Below are 20,371 nucleotides of genomic sequence, written 5' to 3' on the forward strand. Positions count from 1 at the left end.
GATCAATATTTTCTTGGGAGAAATAAGGCCCGTTCAGTGTTATTCCTCAGGCAGGCAGAAAAATCCCAATGTGCAGACACAAAACAAAATAAAAGTGCTGAGGATGCAGCTTCTCCTGCTGGCACCCAAGCAGGGACAGGATGTGCCCCAGCCCAGGCACTGGTGAGCTGAGCCAGGGGCCAGGATTTGGCATCAAGATCTACTGGAAAAAGGGGAAAATTAAAAGTTGGGAGAGAAAGGAGTATTTGGGGGGGGTTAGGTGCCTCTCTGGGGCTGGACCCCCAACCAGGGTCCCTGGGTGCCAGTGCTGCCTGGGAAGTGGCTCAGTAGCAAGATACAAAAATATATGGATATTCCAAAAATAATAAATATAATATAATATAATATAATATAATATAATATAATATAATATAATATAATATACTAATATTGTTATATAGCAGTGTTGCCAAGAGCTGGCTGTGGAAAGCTGAGAGGAAAGGTGGGTGGGCAGCTCCTCTCCTCCCTGGCTTTTGGAAGGCTCCCACCACCCCTCCTCCTCTGTAGCTCAGCTCCCAGTACAAACCAGTTGGAAACAGGAGAGAGATTTGCTTCTAGTTTTAGTGCAAGCAACCAGGCATATCAGCTTTTCTATAAATATAAACTAGAAAACAGGCAACAACCATCTGTCCTAATTTAGGCCCTTTCATCTGACAGCATCCCTAAGAACCAAGGGGAGGCTTTGCAACCTGCAGCCATTGCAAGGGAAGGGGGGGGGAGGTTGTGCCACTTTTTGCTGACTCTTGCACTGCACCCCCTCACTCCCCAGCCCCAATTCCTTCCCAAATGACCCCAATTTCATCTCCTCAGCACCTGGATCCCTCACTCCTCAGCCCGGGCTGTGGGTGATATTTTTTGCAGGCTGATGCACTGCACAGCTGGCTCCAGGGCTGTTTATTTATTCAATTAATTGAATTAATTATATTTCAGGAGAGTGTTGAGAAAAAGCCAAGGACATGCCAGCAGCCCTGCCAGCTGTCCTGCTGTGATGGGAGGGACAGAGCTGGCTCAGGGGAGCAGGGCCAGCCCAGCCATGCAGTGCTGGGGCAGATGTGGATCACAGAATGCTTTGGGTTGAAGAGATTTTTAAAGGTCACCCAACCCAAGCCCTGGCAGCCAGCAGGGACATCTTCAGATGGATCAAGTTGCTCCAAGCCTCACCTAACCTGGCCTGGAATGTTTCCAGGGCATCTCTGGGCAACCTGGGCTGGTGTCTCACCACCCTCTTGGGAATAAGTTTCCTCTCTATATCTCATCTGCATCCCTTTTAGGTTAAAATGCACCCCATGGTGCTCCAAAGGAGCTGCAGTGAAGATGTCCCTCAGTCTCTGCTGTCCCCAGGCTCTTGCAGAATTCCTCTCCCTCTGCCAAGCCTTGCTCAGGTTTGGTGTTTTGAGGTTTGGTTCCTGTCCCCAGATCTTGCCCTCTCTCCAGCCAGGGCAAAGGGAGAGCAGGGACTGGGTGCTAAAGTGGAGCCCATCTGGCTGGCACCACTGGTGACACCACCAGCCCTGTGTCCTGCCAGCTGTGACCAGATGTGGCAGGGCAGGGACCGGGCTGGGGAGCCAGAAGTTCATAAAAGGAATCTGGGAGGCAACGGATTTCCACACTTAATTAACTCAACAAATTAATCCCAATTAGAAGCAGTAATTGGGATTACAGTAGTTAATCATCTTCCACCCCCAAGCAACAACCTCACTCTCTGCCTTGGCTCTGGGAGAAGAGCAGAGGACATGGGGTGATGGGTCCCTGACACCAGAGAGGTTCCCTTGGGGAGAAGGGGCTGGACCAGGGCTGCTCCCCTTGCCACCCCTGCTGCTCCCAGGATGGGTGACAGGTTGGGAGGTGGCACGGTGTGAGCTCCCCATGACTGCCAGGGCATTCTGGACCAGGTGGCATCATCACCACCTTTCCAAGAGCAGGGGGAATTTGGCTGCTCCCGTGTCAGCAGTTGCTTCCCAGGAGACAGAACTGCAGGGAGATTTTGTTGCCCGTTTTGTCCTCCTGTACTGCTAAAAAAAGCCTGAATGGAAACATCTGCTGGTTCTTCTTTCTCTGAGCCTGTTAATTAAGCAGTGATGGGTTTGGCTCAGTGGGAATACAGAACAGTCCTTCCCTCCTGCCCTGCTCCTGATGGTGTTTCTTGTCTCACAGGTGCTGGTGGGCTCTGGACCCAGCTCCATACCCACCCTTCTTCTCCCCTTTGCTCCCTAAAACCCATCCAGCCCAACCCCAGCTCCTTTTCCTTGCCTGGGGACATCACTGATTTTGCTCTTGGAGCCATGGGGTGAGCTGGGCTCACAGCTCCCCCTCTGCCTCCTGCCCCATTCCTGAGAAGATGCTGCTGAGGCTGGTTTGGCTTTGGGTCCTTTCCTGCCCCTCTGAGAAGAGGTTGGGGGCTGCAAGGGGGACCCTTGGAGGGGCTTCACCCCAAGGGCTGACTCCCAGCATGCTGCCAGAGGAAACCTTGGGTGCCCAGTGTCCAGGGTGCATCAAACCACTGAGGGAAAATTATCAAATGCCTCAGAGAGGACAAACTCCCTGCAGCACTCCCCAGAACCATGCCAACAGCACAGCAAACACAGGATTATGCTGCTGCTTAATTTTGGCTTCGCTTTACCCAAAGGCACTGAGAACCCTGCAGGGTGTCCTCACAGAAGGTGAGTTCTGGTGATGGGGTCCCTGTGCTCCCCCAGTGCCCTGTGTAGCTCCTGCTTTTGCCCTTGCCCACCTCCAGCCCCTGCCATCACCCCCTGAAGGGCTCTGGCCACTTTTGGAGCTGTTATTTTGGTTGGGTCTTTTTGTTCTAAGTGTCATGGAATTGGAGAAATAAAAAGTCAAGGACCTCGGTGGTATTTTCAGTCCCATATTTTAGTGACTAACTTGAAATCCTCACCAGGACTGTAAAACAAAATGAATCTGCCTCTGCCATGTGGCATTTTGACAAAGCTTCTCTCCTCCCCCTGCCAGAGGGGTGGTTTATAACTCTGCTTCTTTGCATTTGAGAGAGAGAGACAAATACCTGCCAGGGGCCCCAGCTACAGCAGGCAGGGTGGGAAACCCTCAGGGATGGGGGGCAGAAGGAAGAAAATTGGATGTTGTCTCTTGTTGAGCTTGCAGCAAACTCGTGCCCCGTCCTGATGCTCTGGTACCCAGGCAGATGCTGTCTGGGCAGGTGGAGGGAGCTGCACTGGTTGTACTGGTTTGCTCGCAGGGAGAAGCTGCTGGGGGGATCTGGGGGAGCAGGGGATGTTCTTAGGGTGGAGAGGAAGCTGCTGGGGGAATCCCTGAGCAAGGCCCCAGCACCCTGCAAGGAGAGGGAGAAATCTTGTTGCCATGGAGATGGATGAGCTAACTGGAAATTGGCTGCCATGGAAACCAGTTTGGGAGGCTGTGGGACCATCCCACCCGGACTGGTCCCAGTCTCATGGGGTGCTGGAGGTCAGATGCTTCCAGAGCAGGGTTGAACCCTTTCTGTATCCCCCCAGTGAGTTACCAGGGAGAGGAGTCAGGGAGCAAACTGGAGTAATGCAGCCCCAAACTGGGGAACCCAGCATCCAAACTGGAGTAGCGTGGGCTGGTGGGGAAAGAGCTGATGGATATTTCTGGGCTCTGGGCCACCCAACCTGCCAGCACTCAGGACTGTGAACTGAGAAGCACCAAGATTCAAGAAGTGGCAAATCACCTGGGAACTGGGAGGGAAGAACTGGAGTGGGAGGGGAACTGGAACTGGAACTGGGACTGGGAAAGGGGCTGGGCAAGGGGCTGGTGGAAGCAGCAGGAGGGATGGGGGATGCTCCCAGGGACAGGGTGGGATGTGAATCCCCCTTGATAGCTCTTCCTCCCCACCCAGAGCCACCAGAACATCTCCTCTCTGGGTTTTGGGTTTAGTTAGCTTCCTGAAATAGGACTTTGGGAAAAAAAGGAGGGTTCTTCACTCTGGGCTGAGCCTCTCCTTTCTAAGAGAGAGGTGTCTGCAGTGGGGACCTGGTGCTCTTTGTCACCTTTCTCTCAGGCCAAGCTCTTGGTGCCACAAAGCAATGTTTGAAACACCCTGGGATGTCTCCATGTTGCTGTCACAGACTGGGCTGGCAGGATCCAAGGGTCACTTCCCTGATCCCAAAGGTAGAAGAAGCAGCTCTGCCTGCTCCCACCCTGTCCCCTCCCCCTGGTTTGATCCACCAGCATCTCCTCACTGCCAGCAGGACCCTCAGCACACCAGCAAGAAGCCCCCCATCCCAAACTGGTGGGACCCCAGCACCAGCACCACATCACCTGCCAACATTTCCAGCCCTTTTTTTTTATCTGCTTTGGAACTGCCTGGTGGGACGTGGCACTCCTGCTGTGTCCCTTGCTCCAGGGCAGTGGGAAGCCACCCCATGTGGGGACATCCTCACCCCCCAGCCCCAGGGGACCAGCAGATCCTCTGGCTGCAAAGTTCAAGGCTGAGCATCCCCACTTGTGATGGGACAAAGTGATGGTGAAGGGATGTGAGCTCACAGGGCTCAGGAGGAGGGGGGGGACAGGGGGTGTAGAGGGGGGAGGATGTTGAGGATTGGTTCCTGCTGTGCTCCTAAGCAGGCAACAAAGGTCCTTCTCCCCTCAGTACCTATTTCCAAGGGTCCACATGCTTCACCTGGGGCCAGCCGGGCCGCCAGCAAGCCCAGCCCACCATGCAGGGAGCATGGGAGCAGCTGGGGCTATAAAGGGCTGGGGGGGAGGGCAGGGGGGGCACCTGAGCTGTGGGGTGGTCCCAGAGTCTGTCTGTGGGAGAAAGAGGAGGAAGGATGGTTGGGGGCCCTGAGGTGAGTGGATATTTCCCCCTTCCCCTCCTTTAGGAAGATGGGTGGTGGTTTGGGGGCTCTCAGGGGTCTCCTCCCACCCTGAGTCTCAGGAGCTGGGTTGAGCCGGGCAGGGCCTGGGGCTGGGACCTCCAGGTTTGGGGGGTTTGTTCCTCCTGTAACAGCTGATCCCCCCAAACCTGCTCCTTGGGCTGTGGGGGAAAGGAGAGGCTGTGACCTCGTCCCCCATTGCTGGGCTGGTGCCCAAGAGCTCAGCTTCTTCCCTGGGGCCAAAGGCAACCTCGGGCTGCCCTTTAATTTGTAATGCTCCAGTAAAGCGGTAATTACAAACATTGCGACGTGAGGGTTTAAGCAGAAAGTATTAACTTCCCAGGGTTTAATTATTCCAGAGAAAACGAATGAAAGCGGGGCCGGATCCCGCTGCCTCCCCAGCCTTTTCCCGGCGCTGCGGGGCTCTGCCCGGGGGGGGATGCGGGAGCTCCGACTCCGTTCTGTGGCGTTATCTGCAGCTTCGAATGTGATCTGAGCTCCCTGGGAGGATTTCAGGCTTGGCTGTAATTGCTCTGCTCTGGGACAGTGTGGTTCAAGAGCTCCTTTGCTAGGGGAATGGGGCTGCTGAGCCCAGGGGTGCTCCCGGGGATGCTTAAATAGAGAAAAATATTGAGACTTAAATACGGCAAATGTGGTGGGTTTGGGCTGGCTGGTGTTGGACCCTCCCTGCCCTGCAGGAGTGAGGCTGGGAAAGCTGTGCTGGAGGGGAGGTAGGGATGGGGAAATGGGAAGGAAAAATCCTGCCTGCCAGGAGAAAGAAGTGGGACTGAAGGAGGAGGACTTAGAGGCAGCATCGTGCTGAGATGGGACCTGGCAAGGTTCTCCAGCTTATTGTTTCCCCATCTTGGGCTTCAGCCCTCTCCCACGTAGGCTTCAGCCTATCCTGAGCAGTGTTTCCAGGTGGTGATGGCCTCCAGCATCAGCTGAAGTCTCAGTGTTTCCCAGAGAAGCAAGGTGGTGGTGTTATTAATAGTTGTTAGTTGTCAAAACTTCATTAGGAAGCAAACCCTCCTGAGCAACCATCTGCAGCAAGCTGGTAAGAGCCTGGTGACATCCAGGGCTCCTGGCAGGATGGAAGTGGCTCTTTGAGGATGAAGGGAGTGGAGGAGGTGGTGGGGGCTGCTGGGGAGGGGGGTGGAGATGACAGCTCTGCTGCTGGGGAAGGAACGGGGCCTCATTTGCAAGGGAAATGAAACGATCACCTGCTCTGTCTTTGGTTCTGGTGCTGCAGAGCCTGATGTGCCATGTGGGGAAGGTGCTGGAGTGAGAGGGCCTGGGAGCACCCAGCACCCTGGGGTGGGAGCAGGTCCTGGTGCTGGAGCACCCTGAGGGATCTGGGGGGGAGCTGCTGCCCGTGGGCTTGAGCCTCTTTCCCCACCTCTCACCAGAACTCCCCAGAGTTTGGTCTGGCAGTGGCTGGGCTGTGTTGAGGGAAGGTCAAGGGGTGTTGGTCACTCACTGCTGAGATGGGAGCTGGGGGTGAGGATGAGGATGAGAAGAGGAGGTGATGCTGAGCAGGGAGAAATCTCCAGTGAAGGTGGTGAAGCCTCAGAGCTGGTGCTGTGGCACCCGTGGGGCTCCTGCCGTGACACTGCCATCACTCAGATGTCCTCAAGAGGCTCTTGTGACATGTAGGAGGGCAGCTTCACCCACCTGCTTGAGTGGAGGGGGAGGCTTTGCAGGCAGCTCCTGCCTGTGCCTGGGGCAGTGCCTGTGTTAAGGGCAGGGTACGACCCCTCCAACCCCCCCAGGGATGCTCCTCTGCTGCCAGCTGAATATTTCCTCATTGCCACCCCTCAAACACAGCACTGGTGGCTCCCTGGCTCTGTCCCTCAGGGTGGTGGCTGCTGGGCTGGAGATGGAGCTGGACTGAAAAGAGGAGAATGGGTGAGACAAGGAGGGATTTACCTTGGCTCAGTTAATGAGTTGTGGCAGCACTGGGCAGGGGGAGAGACCCTGGTGCTCCCCCCAGCTCAGCAGGGAGAGTTCCTGGAGCTCTGTCACCAGCCACGTGGGACGTTTTATTTGGGTCTTAACTTTGATTTAACTTCAGGAGATTGTAAAGACAGAAGGTAATTTTAAGGCACTATATTTGGAAAAAAAAATATATAAAAAGCCAAAATGGGGCAGTCTGAAGCTGTCAAAATGATTTTTCTATTCCTTCAAAATAAGATCACAAAACTGACCCAGATTTTACAAGGCACTCTGGCTTTCAAAGAGCTGCCTGTCTGTGCAGAAGATGGGTCTGTAAAATATATATTATTTCTTCTTCCCTTAGTAGTTTTATAAACCCTGTGCCTTGCCTCACTCCTGTGGGATCCTGAGGGCATAATGCTCTGTAGGAAACACCACCCAGCCTTGCAGCTCCTCCTGGAGCAGGAAAATCCTGCTGTGATGCTCCCAGGAATCAGGTGAGGGGTTTTGGTGAGAGGCTGCAGTGTGGGAAGGACAGAGGAGCCCAGGGGAGATGGGACCCACAAAAAAGGATGAGGTGCTGAACAAGGTGGGGATCTGCTTGGGTAAATGGTTGTAATCCATGAAGGAACCAGCAGGTATCTCAATCTGAGATGAAATGCTCTGAAACTCAAGCCCTCAGTGAACATAAGATCTCATTAGACCCAGAAGCCCCAGAGCCACTCCAGGATGGGAAAACAGATCCCACTCCCTGGGTCACCTGGCTCTGCTGGCATTGAGTTGCTCCTCTTCCTTGTGGTCCTGCTCCTCCAGATCTGCACTGCCCCCCTGCACCAGTCAGACTGACCCTGAATTAGGAAGAAGTTCTTTACTGGGAGGATGCTCAGGCACTGAACAGGCTGCCCAGGGAGGCAGCGGAGTCACCATCCCCAGAGGTGTCCAAAAAATGTGTGGATATAGCACTTGACATGGTTTGGTTGGCTGGTGGTGTTGGGTTGATGGTTGGATTTGATGATCTTTGGAGGTCTTTTCCAACCTTAATCATTCTGTGAGCCCAGGTCCAGGGCTCCTGAATGCCCCCCATGCAGCCCCTGTGCCATGGTGGGGGGGTCAGGGGGGCTCAGGCAGTGTTTGGGGTGCACAACAGGCACCTCCAGATCAGCCCAGGCTGAGAGGCAAAACTCCTTGGGTCTTATCTCAGTATAAAGGCACCTGCTGGGTGCAGTGTGGAGAGGGCAGGAGGCTGGGGAGCACAGCCCGGGTGGGATGCTGGAGGGGGGGAAGGATGAAACGTGAGGGCTGAGGTTGTGCCCTGCTGGGGCCTGGAGGGACAGGGAAAGCTGATGGCTTTGTACAAGGGGGGATGGCTAGCAGGGGGCTGGAGGGGACAAGGCCAGGTTAATTGCTCTCTCCTCTTTGTTTAGTTAATTGGTTGGGTGCTGGAGAAGAAGGAAAGGGCAGCCCTGGGCTGTCCATCTGGAGGAAGAGCCAGGCTGGCTGGTACAGCTGATGGATCTGTGTCACCCCCCACTTTCCTGCAGTTCTCCCTCTTTTCTGAGAGTGAGCTGCTGATGCTCAGGAATGCATCCTGCCTGTGGTCCAGGGGCTGGAGCTGAAGAGAGAGCTGAGCAGCTGCAACAGCTCCAGTGCCCTGGTGCCCAGGGATGGAGAGGTCCTGGGTGGGCAGGTCTGGGCACTGCTCAGGGCTCTCCCTGCTGGATTTGGGGTTGCATTTGGCAAAGACCAATTCTGGATCTCCCCAAATCCAGAGCTGCCCCTGTGCAGCTGGGGAGAGGCAGGAAGTCTGCTCCAGCTGCTGTTTTGGCCTGTTGGAGATTTTTCTATAAAAATATTACTTTTTGTTTGGTTTTCTTTCCCCACTGGAACATAAGGAAGTAGCAACTATTTTCTCCATTAGGCAGGTGATTAATGGTGTGGCAAAGTGTGTCTGTCAGGGAGAAGGACCCTGTGCTGACAGCCAGGGCTTGGCTGCTGTCAGGAGCAAACTGGTGGGGCTTCCCCAAAGGCACTGGGGAGGGGAAAAAAGAACGTTTTCCATTTGTATTACCTATTCATTCATGACCTTCTCAAAGCTCAGCAGCTTTGTAATCTACCAAATACAAAAGTGTCTCTGCAGTCAGGTGGCCAGGCACAGAAAATGGCCCAAGGAACAAGATGGGTGGACTTGGTGTCTGTCTGTCTGTGGGAGGGCAGGGGGTACCAGGCACCCATCCAAGGCTGGATCAGCTCTTGGAGCAGCCCCTGGGCATTGTTAAACCAAAGACAACGAGGGGCTGACTTCATGCAGTCTTGCTCAGGCATTTTTTGGGCTCAGACCCCAGGCTGGATGGGGCTTGGAGCAGCCTGGGCTGGTGGGAGATGTCCCTGGCCAAGCAGGGGGTTGGAATGAGATGGGCTTTAAGGTTCTCTCAACCCAAACCACTCTGGGGTTCTATGATATCATAGAATAGAATCACAGAACTGGCTGGGTTGGAAGGGACCTCAGAGATCATCAAGTCCAACCCTTGATCCACTCCCCCCGTGGTTCCCAGCCCATGGCACTCAGTGCCACATCCAGGCTCTTTGGAAAGATCTCCAGACACGGAGAATCCACTACTTCCCTGGGCAGCCCATTCCAATGCCTGATCACCCTCTCCAGAAAGAAATTCTTTCTCATCTCCAACCTAAACCTCCCCTGGCACAACTTGAGACCCTTTGTGCCCTCTTGTCTTGCTGAGAGTTGCCTGGGAAAAGAGCCCAACCCCCCCCTGGCTCCAACCTCCTTTCAGGGAGTTGGAGAGAGTGATGAGGTCTCCCCTGAGCCTCCTCTTCTCCAGCCTCAACACCCCCAGCTCCCTCAGCCCTTCCTCACAGGAATTCTGCTGGATCCCTTCACAGCCTCCTTGCTCTTCTCTGGACCTGCTCCAGCACCTCAATCTCCTTCCTGAGCTGAGGGGCCCAGAACTGGACACAGGACTCAAGCTGTGGCCTCCCCAGGGCTGAGCACAGGGGCAGAATCCCTTCCCTGGACCTGCTGGCCACGCTGTTCCTGAGCCAGCCCAGGATGCCATTGGCCTTCTTGGCCACCTGGGCAAGATATGCAGCATATCACAAATATGGTGTGATAATCTGCACAGCTGGAGGAACAAACCCAAGGTTCTCCCTGCTGGAAGGCTCAGGAAGCAGGAAAGCAGAGGGAAGATGTTTGCAGTAGCCTTTAGATTCCTGATCCTGTTTCCAGATGGTTTCTTGGGAGTTTGTGCTTCTGCAGGAGCATCCACACACACACACACACACACATCCAGGCTTCTCAAGAGCTGTGTAAGGGAGCTGAGGCTTATTCAGAACAAAATCTGATGTTGCATCTGTCTTGGGAGTGCAATGGCTTCAACTCTGAGCTCCTTTGCTATGGACATGAACACTTCATTTGACCCTCTACAACCGAGCAGTTTGACCTCCCAGTCTGAGCTGGGAGCAGGGTGCCTCTGGGTGCCTGGTGACAAAAACCTGGCTGTAAGGATTTGTTACAGCAATGTGGGAAGGACTTGGGCTGCATCTCTCCATGCTCTGCTGTGCCAGCACCAGCTGAGTGTCTGTTCCTGCAGGAGATGGAGCCCAAGCTCTTCTGCCTTCAGCAAAAACCAAAACCAAACCAAAAAAAAGCCCAACAAACAAGCAAACAAACAAACCCAGGATATTTCTAAACTCTAGGCAAGCTGTCTGCAGCTACCTTCCAAAAATGAGGAGGTGGGAGAGAGAGGAAGAGAAAAATAAGTCAGATGAAAGCAGGGACTGTGCCAAAAGTGCCTTGTATTTATGGTTTCACAAGGTCAACAATAAACCCCACAGCTACAAGCACATAAAAATTGATTCTTTCCTAAAGAGATTGATGGATTCGTGGTCAGGGCATTTTCTGTGATCCTGCTGCCCTCTGGGCATTGCTGAAATTTATGGTGATGCTGTGCCTTTCTCTGTAGAGGACTAAATAGCTTCTCAGAAAGTGAGCAAAGGCTTTCAGTGAACCTGGGGTCCTGGGAAGTTGCTGTAAATAAGGGAAACAATTCTTCCAGCTGCCAGGCTCTGTTTCTGCAGGTGAGCAGCTTTCTCTTTGCAGCCTGCCTGTCCTGCTTCCCAGGACATCATCCTGCTCCATCCCCTGGTGTGGGGCTGATGCTCAGCCCTGGGCACAACCCCCTCACCTCCCAGCAAGAATTTGGCAGCCCAGAGGGACAAAGCAGTGACCCCATGGGGACTGGAGGTTCTTTCAGTTTGTCCCAGTGTTTTCAGAGGAGAGAAAGTGGTTGAGTGTCTCTAAAGCCCCCAGGTCCTTCCCCAACCCTCCCCCAGACAAGCTCATCCACCTCTCAGATGTCAGCTGGAAGCCTCCTTTGGTACTTTTCTCTTTTTATTTTTCAAATACCCAGCTTTAAAGCCTCAGTGTTGGAAAGCACTTTGTTTTCCACAAGTGGCAGGATGCAAACCTGAACAAAGCCCATTTACTTTTCACAGCTTTGTCCCTGCAGCTCTTAAATCCTTGATGCTGTTGAGATGCCCAGAAGTCTGCCTGGTGGGGATGGGGTTTGTGCACAAGCAACACACATGAGCTCTGTATCCAAGTGAGTAGTTTGGGCTCTTTGTATCTGCCTTCTGGTTAACAAGCAGCTTTAGTTGTGCTCAAAAAGCTTCTCCATGAGCTGAGGAGCTCCATCACATGGAGTGCATGATGTGCAATGCTGATGTACAAAGGGACCCTTGGGCTGGGGAAGTGGTGGGGTTGAGAAGTGGGGATGTTGAGGAGGATCAGTGCTGGGCTTTTAAACAACCACATCTGCAGTGAACAAAGCTTTTTAGAAGCCTTTCAGACAGCATTGGGCTCCCTTCTTATACTGTGCTGGGGTTTCTGGAGCTGGAAATAGGGACATGTGGAAATATTCCCTGGGGGGCTCAGAAGGAACTCTGTGTCCATCCTTTCCATGGGGGTCGTGGTTCTCCAAAGTGCAGAGCAAGGAACCACAGCAGGGGGCTGGAACTCGATCTTGAAGGTCCCTTCCAATCCAAACCAGCCTGGGATCCCCTGACCAGCAGGAACACGGGGGGCTTGGAGCAGGGGCTCCCCAAATATCAGAACTCAGGAGCCCCAGCTCGAGGGTGCTGGGTGTGTGTAAAGGCCCTGCCTGCCCTGTGACACAGCTGGGATGAATCTCTGTACAGCTGCCTCTTTTCTTCATCCCTCTTTGCTTTTTCTCAGTGTCTTTTGCTGGGTGTTAAAAGCTGCCTGGCCTGGGCAGGGTGCAGAGCACAGAGCTCTGACAGGTGGCTCTAAGTTATCTGCTGAAGGAGCCCTAATACAAACGTTTGCTGCCTGCAAATGCTCTTTTTCTTATTTTCTCTGAGGTTGTGGCAGCTTCACAGTGTTTTGATGGACTGGGGAAAGCTCAGCATGGGCCCAAAGAGCAGCTCTGAGTCTTTGTGTGGGAAGATTCTGAGGACATCAGGCCAGGAACCACAGTGAACACCCAGGGTGGGGAACTCTGTAGCTCCCTTGGGTTATTTCCAGAAGGAAACAATCCAGTTCTCCTCCCTGGGGCAAGGCCAGACTCTGCTCTACTTTTATTTGCTTTTTAGTTTTGAACACTTGCTTTCAGACTGGGAAATGGGGGCAGAGCATCCTGCTGGGGCTGCAGCCTCCAGGCCAGGGAATACACTTCAGAGGCTGGAGCTCTACAAGAAGTAGAGGAGCTGGTCCAGAGAAGATGAGATGCCCTTCCATGCCATTTTCCCAGTTGTTAATGGAAGCTGGGAAGCTGTGGGAAGCAGGGATGGTGCCTGTGGCAGCAGGTGAGGTGCTGGCTTGGTGCTACCCCAGCAGGATCCCCAGCCTGGTGGCAGGGACCTGTCACAGGAGGGAAACCAAACTCCTGTCTGTGTCAAAAGCAGGAGCTGGATCTGCTCTGCTGATTTCCCAGGTGAGATCTCTGCTGATGTTTAAAAAGGGTAAATGAGATGACCTGGATAATTACAGAGCTGTCAGCTCCACTTCGATCCCGGGGAACCGATGAGAGCGGCTGATGTGGGGATTGGTAAATCCAGAATTAAAAGAGAGGAACAGCAGTAAATGAAAGTAAAGGTGTTAATGTCTACCAACAGGTTAAAGGCAAGTACATTTTGCAGAAACAGCTTTTTGGGGCAAAGAAAGCTGGTTTGGAGAGAGGGGGGTTGCCCCAAGTGTTTTCCTTGGAGGAAGAAATCAGAGCATCCCAGCCAGGCACCAGGTTTTGTGCCACCCCCTTCGGGGATGAGGTCCCTGCAGTTAAATTCATGTCCTGCCACCTACTGAGTGCCCGTTGGGTCCATCCCACCCCAGCTTCAAGCCCAGTTTGCCATGGGGAGCACAGCCCCATCCAACATCCCAGTGCAGCTCCATCCGCTGTGGCCTCACATGGACCCAGCACAGATCCAGGGAGAAGAAACCACCAGGAAAATCCCAGCACTGAGCATCCCCCCGTGCTCTCTTGGCTTCCTCACAGCCAGGAGGTGGGTGTCAGCATCCGGGCAGGATCTGGCCCTGAGCTGGCTGTGGTGTTTGCCTCTTTTTTTCCAGTTGCCATAGGAACAGACGGAGGCATCCGAAGCATCGCAGGGGGGTGCACGTCCAGGTCATGCTGGGGAGCAGGCAACCATTTTATAGTGATAATAAATTCAGGGAATTGGGAGTTTGGCCGAAGCAGCAGGCAAGAGAAGGACTTGAAAAGGCAGAATGGAGATAAATGAGCAGAAAGGATTTTATGACAAGTGACCAGACGTTGTGCTGGACCTGACTGAAATCCTTCTCTGGAGCTCAGGGAAAAGGGAGCACAGGTTGTACAGGATGATTTGTCCCAGGAACATGAAGATTGAAAGGCAAAGGCAGCACCTGGAGGTGTTTAGGGACTATTAGATTTCAAAACCCTTCATCTTCAGTCCCTGTGATGTCTAGATGTGAATTACTGCTGGCCAAAGATCTACCAACCCTCCATTTGCATGACAGGAACTGGAAAGGCACCAAATGATCCTCAGAGGTGAGAGCTGGCCAGAGATGTCCCTTTGAAGGTCATGGAAAATCTGCTGGAAACCTCTGCACAGGGTGGGTGCTTTGGGGATCTCTGCAGGCCCATGCTGACATGAGGATCCCAAAGGCCTCCTAAAGCAGGGATAAGGACTCTTGGGAAGCTCTCCTGGGATCTTGGGAAGCTCCTGGGCCAGCTGATGGTGGCAGAAGGTAAATTTCTGAAGCTCTCACCCATGTGCTCATGCTGAGCTGATACCCCCTGCACCCAGAGATGTTTCCTAGCCCAGCAGCTGAGGACACCAACCAGAGATGCTGGCTGGGTGCTCCTCACCACCATGGCAAACTCCCTCCGTGTCTCCCTGGACCTTTGCACCATCCAGCATCCTTATTTCCCATTTTACCCATCTGGGGAAGGAAAAGCAAACTCTTTGCTGCTACTCTCCTTGTGAAGGGAGACAACCAGAGGAGTCCATCTGTGTTAACACCAGTTTAATGCAGGAAATCTCTGGATTCACCAAAGTCTCTGGGGCTTGGGAGCAGGAAAACGTGGGCAGTGGGTGCAGGAGATGGTGACAAGTCTCTGGCTAGAGCTGGCACCCACTGCAGCAGTGTCTTGATGTGCACTTCTGGGGGCTGAAAAATGGGTGGGATTGGGCATATTGAGCAATCTTGGAGCTTTCCCAGACCTCAGAGCATTAGGGGAGGAGGAAGGGCTGTGGGTTGCTGCAGATGTGCTGGGGAGTCCCCCCCTGGGCTGTCCCAGCTGGCTGATGCTGGTAGGTGCCCCTTAGCATCCTCCCTCTTCCAGCAGGTGCCACAAGCTATTCCCAACCCGAGGAAGAGCAACATCCCTTTGCTTTGCTCTAGTCCAGGTTTTTCTTTGTTCTGGATGGTTTCTGCAGCTGCCCAGAGAGTCTGCTGCTATTCTCAGGTCCTTTTCCTTCCCCAGAGGCTCCTTGCTGAGTGGTGGAATAGAAAATGACAAATTATTGCTGCACTTTGCTGAGCTTCTCTCTTTTCCAGGAAAAGAAGGATGGGCTGGGGAGCAGGGGTGGGCTTTGGATGTGAGTCAGAGCAAGAGATGCCAGGCAGGGATTGTTTTGGGTTTTTTTTTTATTTTTAGTATCTTCCCAGGCTGCTGCCATAGCCAATAGGAAGAAGCTCCATGGCCATGTCCTTCCACATCCCCTGGGCTGACTAAAACCCAAAATCATCTTTTCAGCCATCTCCCCACCCACTCCAAACCCACTGTGCTCCCTCCAGGGGAGGGTGAAGGACCATGGAGGGCTGTGAAGCCTTCACTGCTCCTCAGCAGTGGGAAACCCACGGGTGACGGGATGGCCACAGGTGGGGGGGATCCTGGTGTGGGTGCTGCCATTGGGATGGCAGCTTTGGGATGGCTTTGGGATGTTCCCCCCAAAAAAAGTGTGTCCAGGCTTCCCCCAGTGCCCTCCCACTGGTGGCAGCAGCAAGGTGGGGTGGGTTAGGAGACGGGAGCCAGGGCTGGGAAGGATTTCAGGAGCCTGGGCAGCTCTTGGCACTTGGAATTTGGGTTTTATACTGGATGAGAACTCGGAACCAGCCTGAGAGCTGCAGGGAGGTGGGAGCCAGGAGAGCTCTGGCACTGTCCCAACTCAGCCCTTCCCAGGGGGATGCAGACTTCAGGCTGAGCCCCTGGATTCCAGGCACCCATTTAATCAGGATCTAAATTAGCCAAGCAGAAAGGTTGGTTTAAATGCTCAGCTTTCATCTCGTTTCTCATTTGTAGGTGTTATTTATTTTCTTAACTCAATTCTCCTTCGTTGGTAGCAGTTAATCTGCAGGTTCACCTCCTTTGCACCCCCTGTCTTTGCTGAGCAGAAGCAAACAGTCTGTATGGGAGGTGACTGAAGCAACTATGGACCTTGAGGTATATTTATGGCAATTCTTCATGTTTGCATTTTATTGTTATCATATAGGGAACAACGCATTGCTTTGTTATGAGATGCTTATTAATTTTGGATTCACTTGTGTGCCAGGGTCTGTTCAGATGGAAATCGATTTTCAATTTAAGATGCCAAAAACCACTATCAGAAATGTTTCTTATTAGTTAAACAAAACCATTTAAGATGTGCTGGCTCCAGACAAAAAAAAAAACCCAAACATAAAAGCTTATCTGAGGGTGCATTTAAGACTGATTTCCTGCAGGAGATAAGTAGTGTCTGCAAGGAGGGAGCAGAGTGCTTTGTTCCTGATTTTCATATTCTCAAGGGTTTTAAAATTAATATGTTACTCAGGCTTTATTCACAGGCAGGAGAAGGGAGATGAGCTTTGCTATTTCTTTCTCATCTCATGCCTGGGTTTTTCAGTGACTAAACTGGGGGGAGATGTTGATGCAGGGAGGTGTGTGTGGTTTCCCTGAGTGATGCTGGTGGGGCTGGTCCAGAGCCTTCCAAAACCTCAGGGATATTAAAGCTGAGAGCAGCCAGGTGCTGCTTAGGGTTCTTCCAGAAGCTGCTTAAAGGATGGGAGGTTAGGGCCCAACAATCCATTTCTCTGTTTTTCTTTTAAAAAGGCTGCTTAAGGGAAAGAGAAACTGGTCTGACACTGGAAATGCTCTGAAAAGCAATGCAGAAATGCAGGTGGCACAGCAATGGTTACAGCTGGCAGGGAACACTTCAGCCCCTCAGCTTTCCAGCCACAGAAATGATTATTATTATTATTTACTGTGCTGCAGCCCTGAATCCAGTACATAACTTCTCTTTCTCCTTCCTAGGCAAGGAAATTTTTCCCTATTTGCAGGTAGGAGCTGACAGTAATTGGCCTCTGCTGCCTGCCTGGGGTTTTCACTCGAACAATAGCACACAAAATAAATGGCCCTGTGCCTTTCCCTACAGTTTTCTGCTCTGGTGTGGGTAAAGTCACCTGCTGGATGAGAATCCTGCAGGTCACACATAAAGAGGGACAGTGCCACCCTGATGACAGTGATGGATTATTAGCATCTTGCTACCAAACACGTCCTTGGGAAGGGTGAGATCCTGTCGTTTTGGAGAGGCTGGGGGAGTTCTGGGGGCACATCCTGGAGGTTCCCTCCTGAAGAAAATCAGTACTGGAAGGGACCTCCAGGCACCCTCGGGCACCTTGGGTGTGGAGGACTTGTTTGGAATTCCCAGGGATCACATCTCCTGGGAGCCCTGAGGAGCAGCCCTGGTCCCCAGCTCAGCCTTGGGATGTTCTGGGAGCTCCTCGTGGCTCTGGCTGTGGATGCACCATCTGCCTTCATCCCTGAGCATCACTTGCACTGCAAAGAAAAAAATTATGAATAAAAAAAACAACCAAAAAGAGGCAAAAGAAGGAAATCAGGAAAACGAGGGACTTCTGTGCTTTCAATTCTCCAGCAATTGGCAACAGGTTAATGTGTATATATCACCAACATTGCTTTAGGAGCTCCAGTCCCACTGGCATAATTTTTTAAAAATCCCTTTTCCAGTGTAATTGCTGTTTGTTTTGTCATTTCTCAGTGGACAATTACAGTTCAAAACCAAGAGTGCCTTTGAAGATGGCAGGCAGCATATGTGAGCTTCATTAATACGCAATTAATACACTACCAAAATGCACTTGAACTCTACCTGCCCCAGGCCTCAGACAGAAAAATCCAGATTTGCAAAGCAATCATTATTTGATCTATTTGCAACACTCCTGGCATTAGCCTGGTCTCCTGGATACATTTCAACAGCAGCATTTGGGGAGGCTGAAATACCTCCCATCGATTCCTTCCAGGATGTGGTCAGTCAGACAAACCCAGTGCTGCAAAGTATAATCCTTTTTCCCCCTTTTTTTTCCCCCTTTTTCCCCCTTTTTCCCCCCTTTTTCCCCCTTTTTCCCCCTTTTTCCCCCTTTTCCCCCTTTTTCCCCCCTTTTTCCCCCTTTTTCCCCCTTTTTCCCCTTTTTCCCCTTTTCCCCCTTTTCCCCCTTTTTCCCCCTTTTTCCCCTTTTTCCCCCTTTTCCCCCCTTTCTTTCTCCCTTTTCCCCCCTTTCTTTCTCCCTTTTCTCCCCTTTCTTTCTCCCTTTTCTCCCTTTTCTCCCCTTTCTTTCTCCCTTTTCTCCCTTTTCTCCCTTTTCTCCCTTTTCTCCCTTTTCTCCCTTTTCTCCCTTTTTCTCCCTTTTCTCCCTTTTCTCCCTTTTCTCCCTTTTCTCCCTTTTCTCCCTTTTCTCCCTTTTCTCCCTTTTCTCCCTTTTCTCCCTTTTCTCCCTTTTCTCCCTTTTCTCCCTTTTCTCCCTTTTCTCCCTTTTCTCCCTTTTCTCCCTTTTCTCCCTTTTCTCCCTTTTCTCCCTTTTCTCCCTTTTCTCCCTTTTCTCCCTTTTCTCCCTTTTCTCCCTTTTCTCCCTTTTCTCCCTTTCCCTTTTCTCCCTTTTTTTTTTTCTCCCTTTTCTCCCTTTTTTTTTTCCTCCCTTCTCTCCCTTTTTTTTTTCCTCCCTTCTCTCCCTTTTTTTTTCCTCCCTTCTCTCCCTTTTTTTTCCTCCCTTCTCTCCCTTTTTTTTTCTCCCTTCTCTCCCTTTTTTTCCTCCCTTCTCTCCCTTTTTTTTCTCCCTTCTCTCCCTTTTTTTTCCTCCTTCTCTCCCTTTTTTTTCCTCCCTTTTCTCCCTTCTCCCTTTCTTCCTTTTCCTCTGGGCCATTGGAGCAGGGACTCAGCAGGAGGTGGTGGGAGCTCCATCCCTGGGAGATGCTGTGCTGGGACACGTGGCTGTGCCAGGCCTGGGGACAGCTTCAGCACAAAGGGGCAGCAGTGCCAAGGTTTAATCCATGCAGAGGGACCATTCTGGGGGGCACTTTTCTGTTCTTTCCCACATGGTCCTGTTGCAGTGCACGAGCCTGGAGCCCCAGCAGTCCCTTCCTGGGGGGTGGGCAGGGTGAGGTGACTGAAAAGGCTGGATGGAAAGGGAGAAGGGGAAAAGGGAGCTGCTCAGAACACCTTCCATTAAGGCATTCTTTACAAATGGAAAAAGCTTCCTCCAGTCAACCTGAGGAGGTTTAAGAGCCTGTGTCTAGCAGGGAGCAGAGCAGCCCTGGAATTACTGTGCAGTAATTGCTCAGTACTTAAAGTCCAGGTCCAGAAGATCTCCAAGTAATAACTCATTGGAAAGAAGATATTGAGCTCTCATCACAGAGGAAATATGGCTTGGAAAGAGGCAGCTAATGGCATGTGATTTATCTGATGGCAAATCACCCCCTGTTCATTACCCTCTGCAGCACAGACAGAAAGAGAAATACAAAATTAGCTGAAGGAGAGAGGGAAGGAGGGAAGGACACGTTTCCTTCCAGTATTTCTCCAAGGGCAGCTCCAGAAGTGGGTGCAGCAGCTCATTGCACCTAGAGCCAGCAGGACCCAGCCAGGAAAAAACACTTCCTGTGCATCTTCTTCCCTCCAGACACCAAAAATGTTTTCTGTTGTTATCCTTACACTATTCAGAGTTCTTGTTGAGAAAATCCTTAACATTCAGCAAGGAAAACCCAGGATTGGTGGATGTTTTATTGGTTTTGCTCATCTTTGCCAGAGCCCTGGCTCCAGGGCTGAACAAGGACATTCAGATATGAGTTTATTTCTTTCCAGCTCCTGAGCATCCCATACCAAGGGTTTCAATGTCTTTCAGCTTCCTCTGCTTTATAGCTTCCTTCCTGCCTGCCTCTCTTGCTCTCCTCCAGGTATTTCTGGCAAAGCAAATGGCTTTCTGGCTGCCCCAGGCTTTTTCTAAGGGATGGGTAATGTTTTCCAGGTAAAGAACGAGGTGGGGGCCTGGTGGGAACCCATCTGCAAAAAATTCTGGGGAAGCCCAGACAAAGAACATTACAAGAAAACAACCATGGCCTTTCTCTCCATCCTCCTGGATGGAAACATGAATCTCATTCCCCCCATGTCTCACAGGAGCTGTGCTTTCCCTTTGCAACCCAGGCTCGTGGGAAAGTCTCCAAAGCAGATGGGGGAAGGAGAGGGAACCTGCAGGACTTTAAAAACCCCTCAGGGATGGGGACAGAAGGACTGAGAGGCCATGGACACATCTCCATCCAACTCAGAAGAGTGCTTGGAGCTGAAAAGTAGCTCCACTCACTGACTGGTTCAAAGAAATCCTCATTTGTAGCTCCTGGAGAAATGCCTGAAGGGCTGAGCCCTGCTCAGCACCCCTAAAGGATCCATCCCCTGGTGCAGCAGCCCCCAGGACTGCTGAGCACTGGAAGGTTTTGCATGCTGCAAGAAAAAAAAAAAAAGTTAATTATAGTTTGCATTCCTTTGCAAAGTTGAGTAAGTGCCTTCATAGCAAGAGGCTCCTTCATCAGTAAATTATCCTTCTTCTTGGAGTTATATAGGAAGACTGGGAACAAGCAGAAGCTTCTTAATCCCTGATTTACCTCTTCCAGGGAATCAGAGGGACACAGTGGGTTGGGGTCTGTTTAATTAAGGCTGCTCTTCATTTTGTGTCCTGTTTGCTGGTGGCCAATGGGAACTGACAAGACCTTGAAACAACCTTGGTTTTCTTTGGG

The sequence above is a fragment of the Calypte anna genome, chromosome 18, assembly GCF_003957555.1.
Source record: "Calypte anna isolate BGI_N300 chromosome 18, bCalAnn1_v1.p, whole genome shotgun sequence".
Lineage (NCBI taxonomy): Eukaryota > Metazoa > Chordata > Aves > Apodiformes > Trochilidae > Calypte > Calypte anna.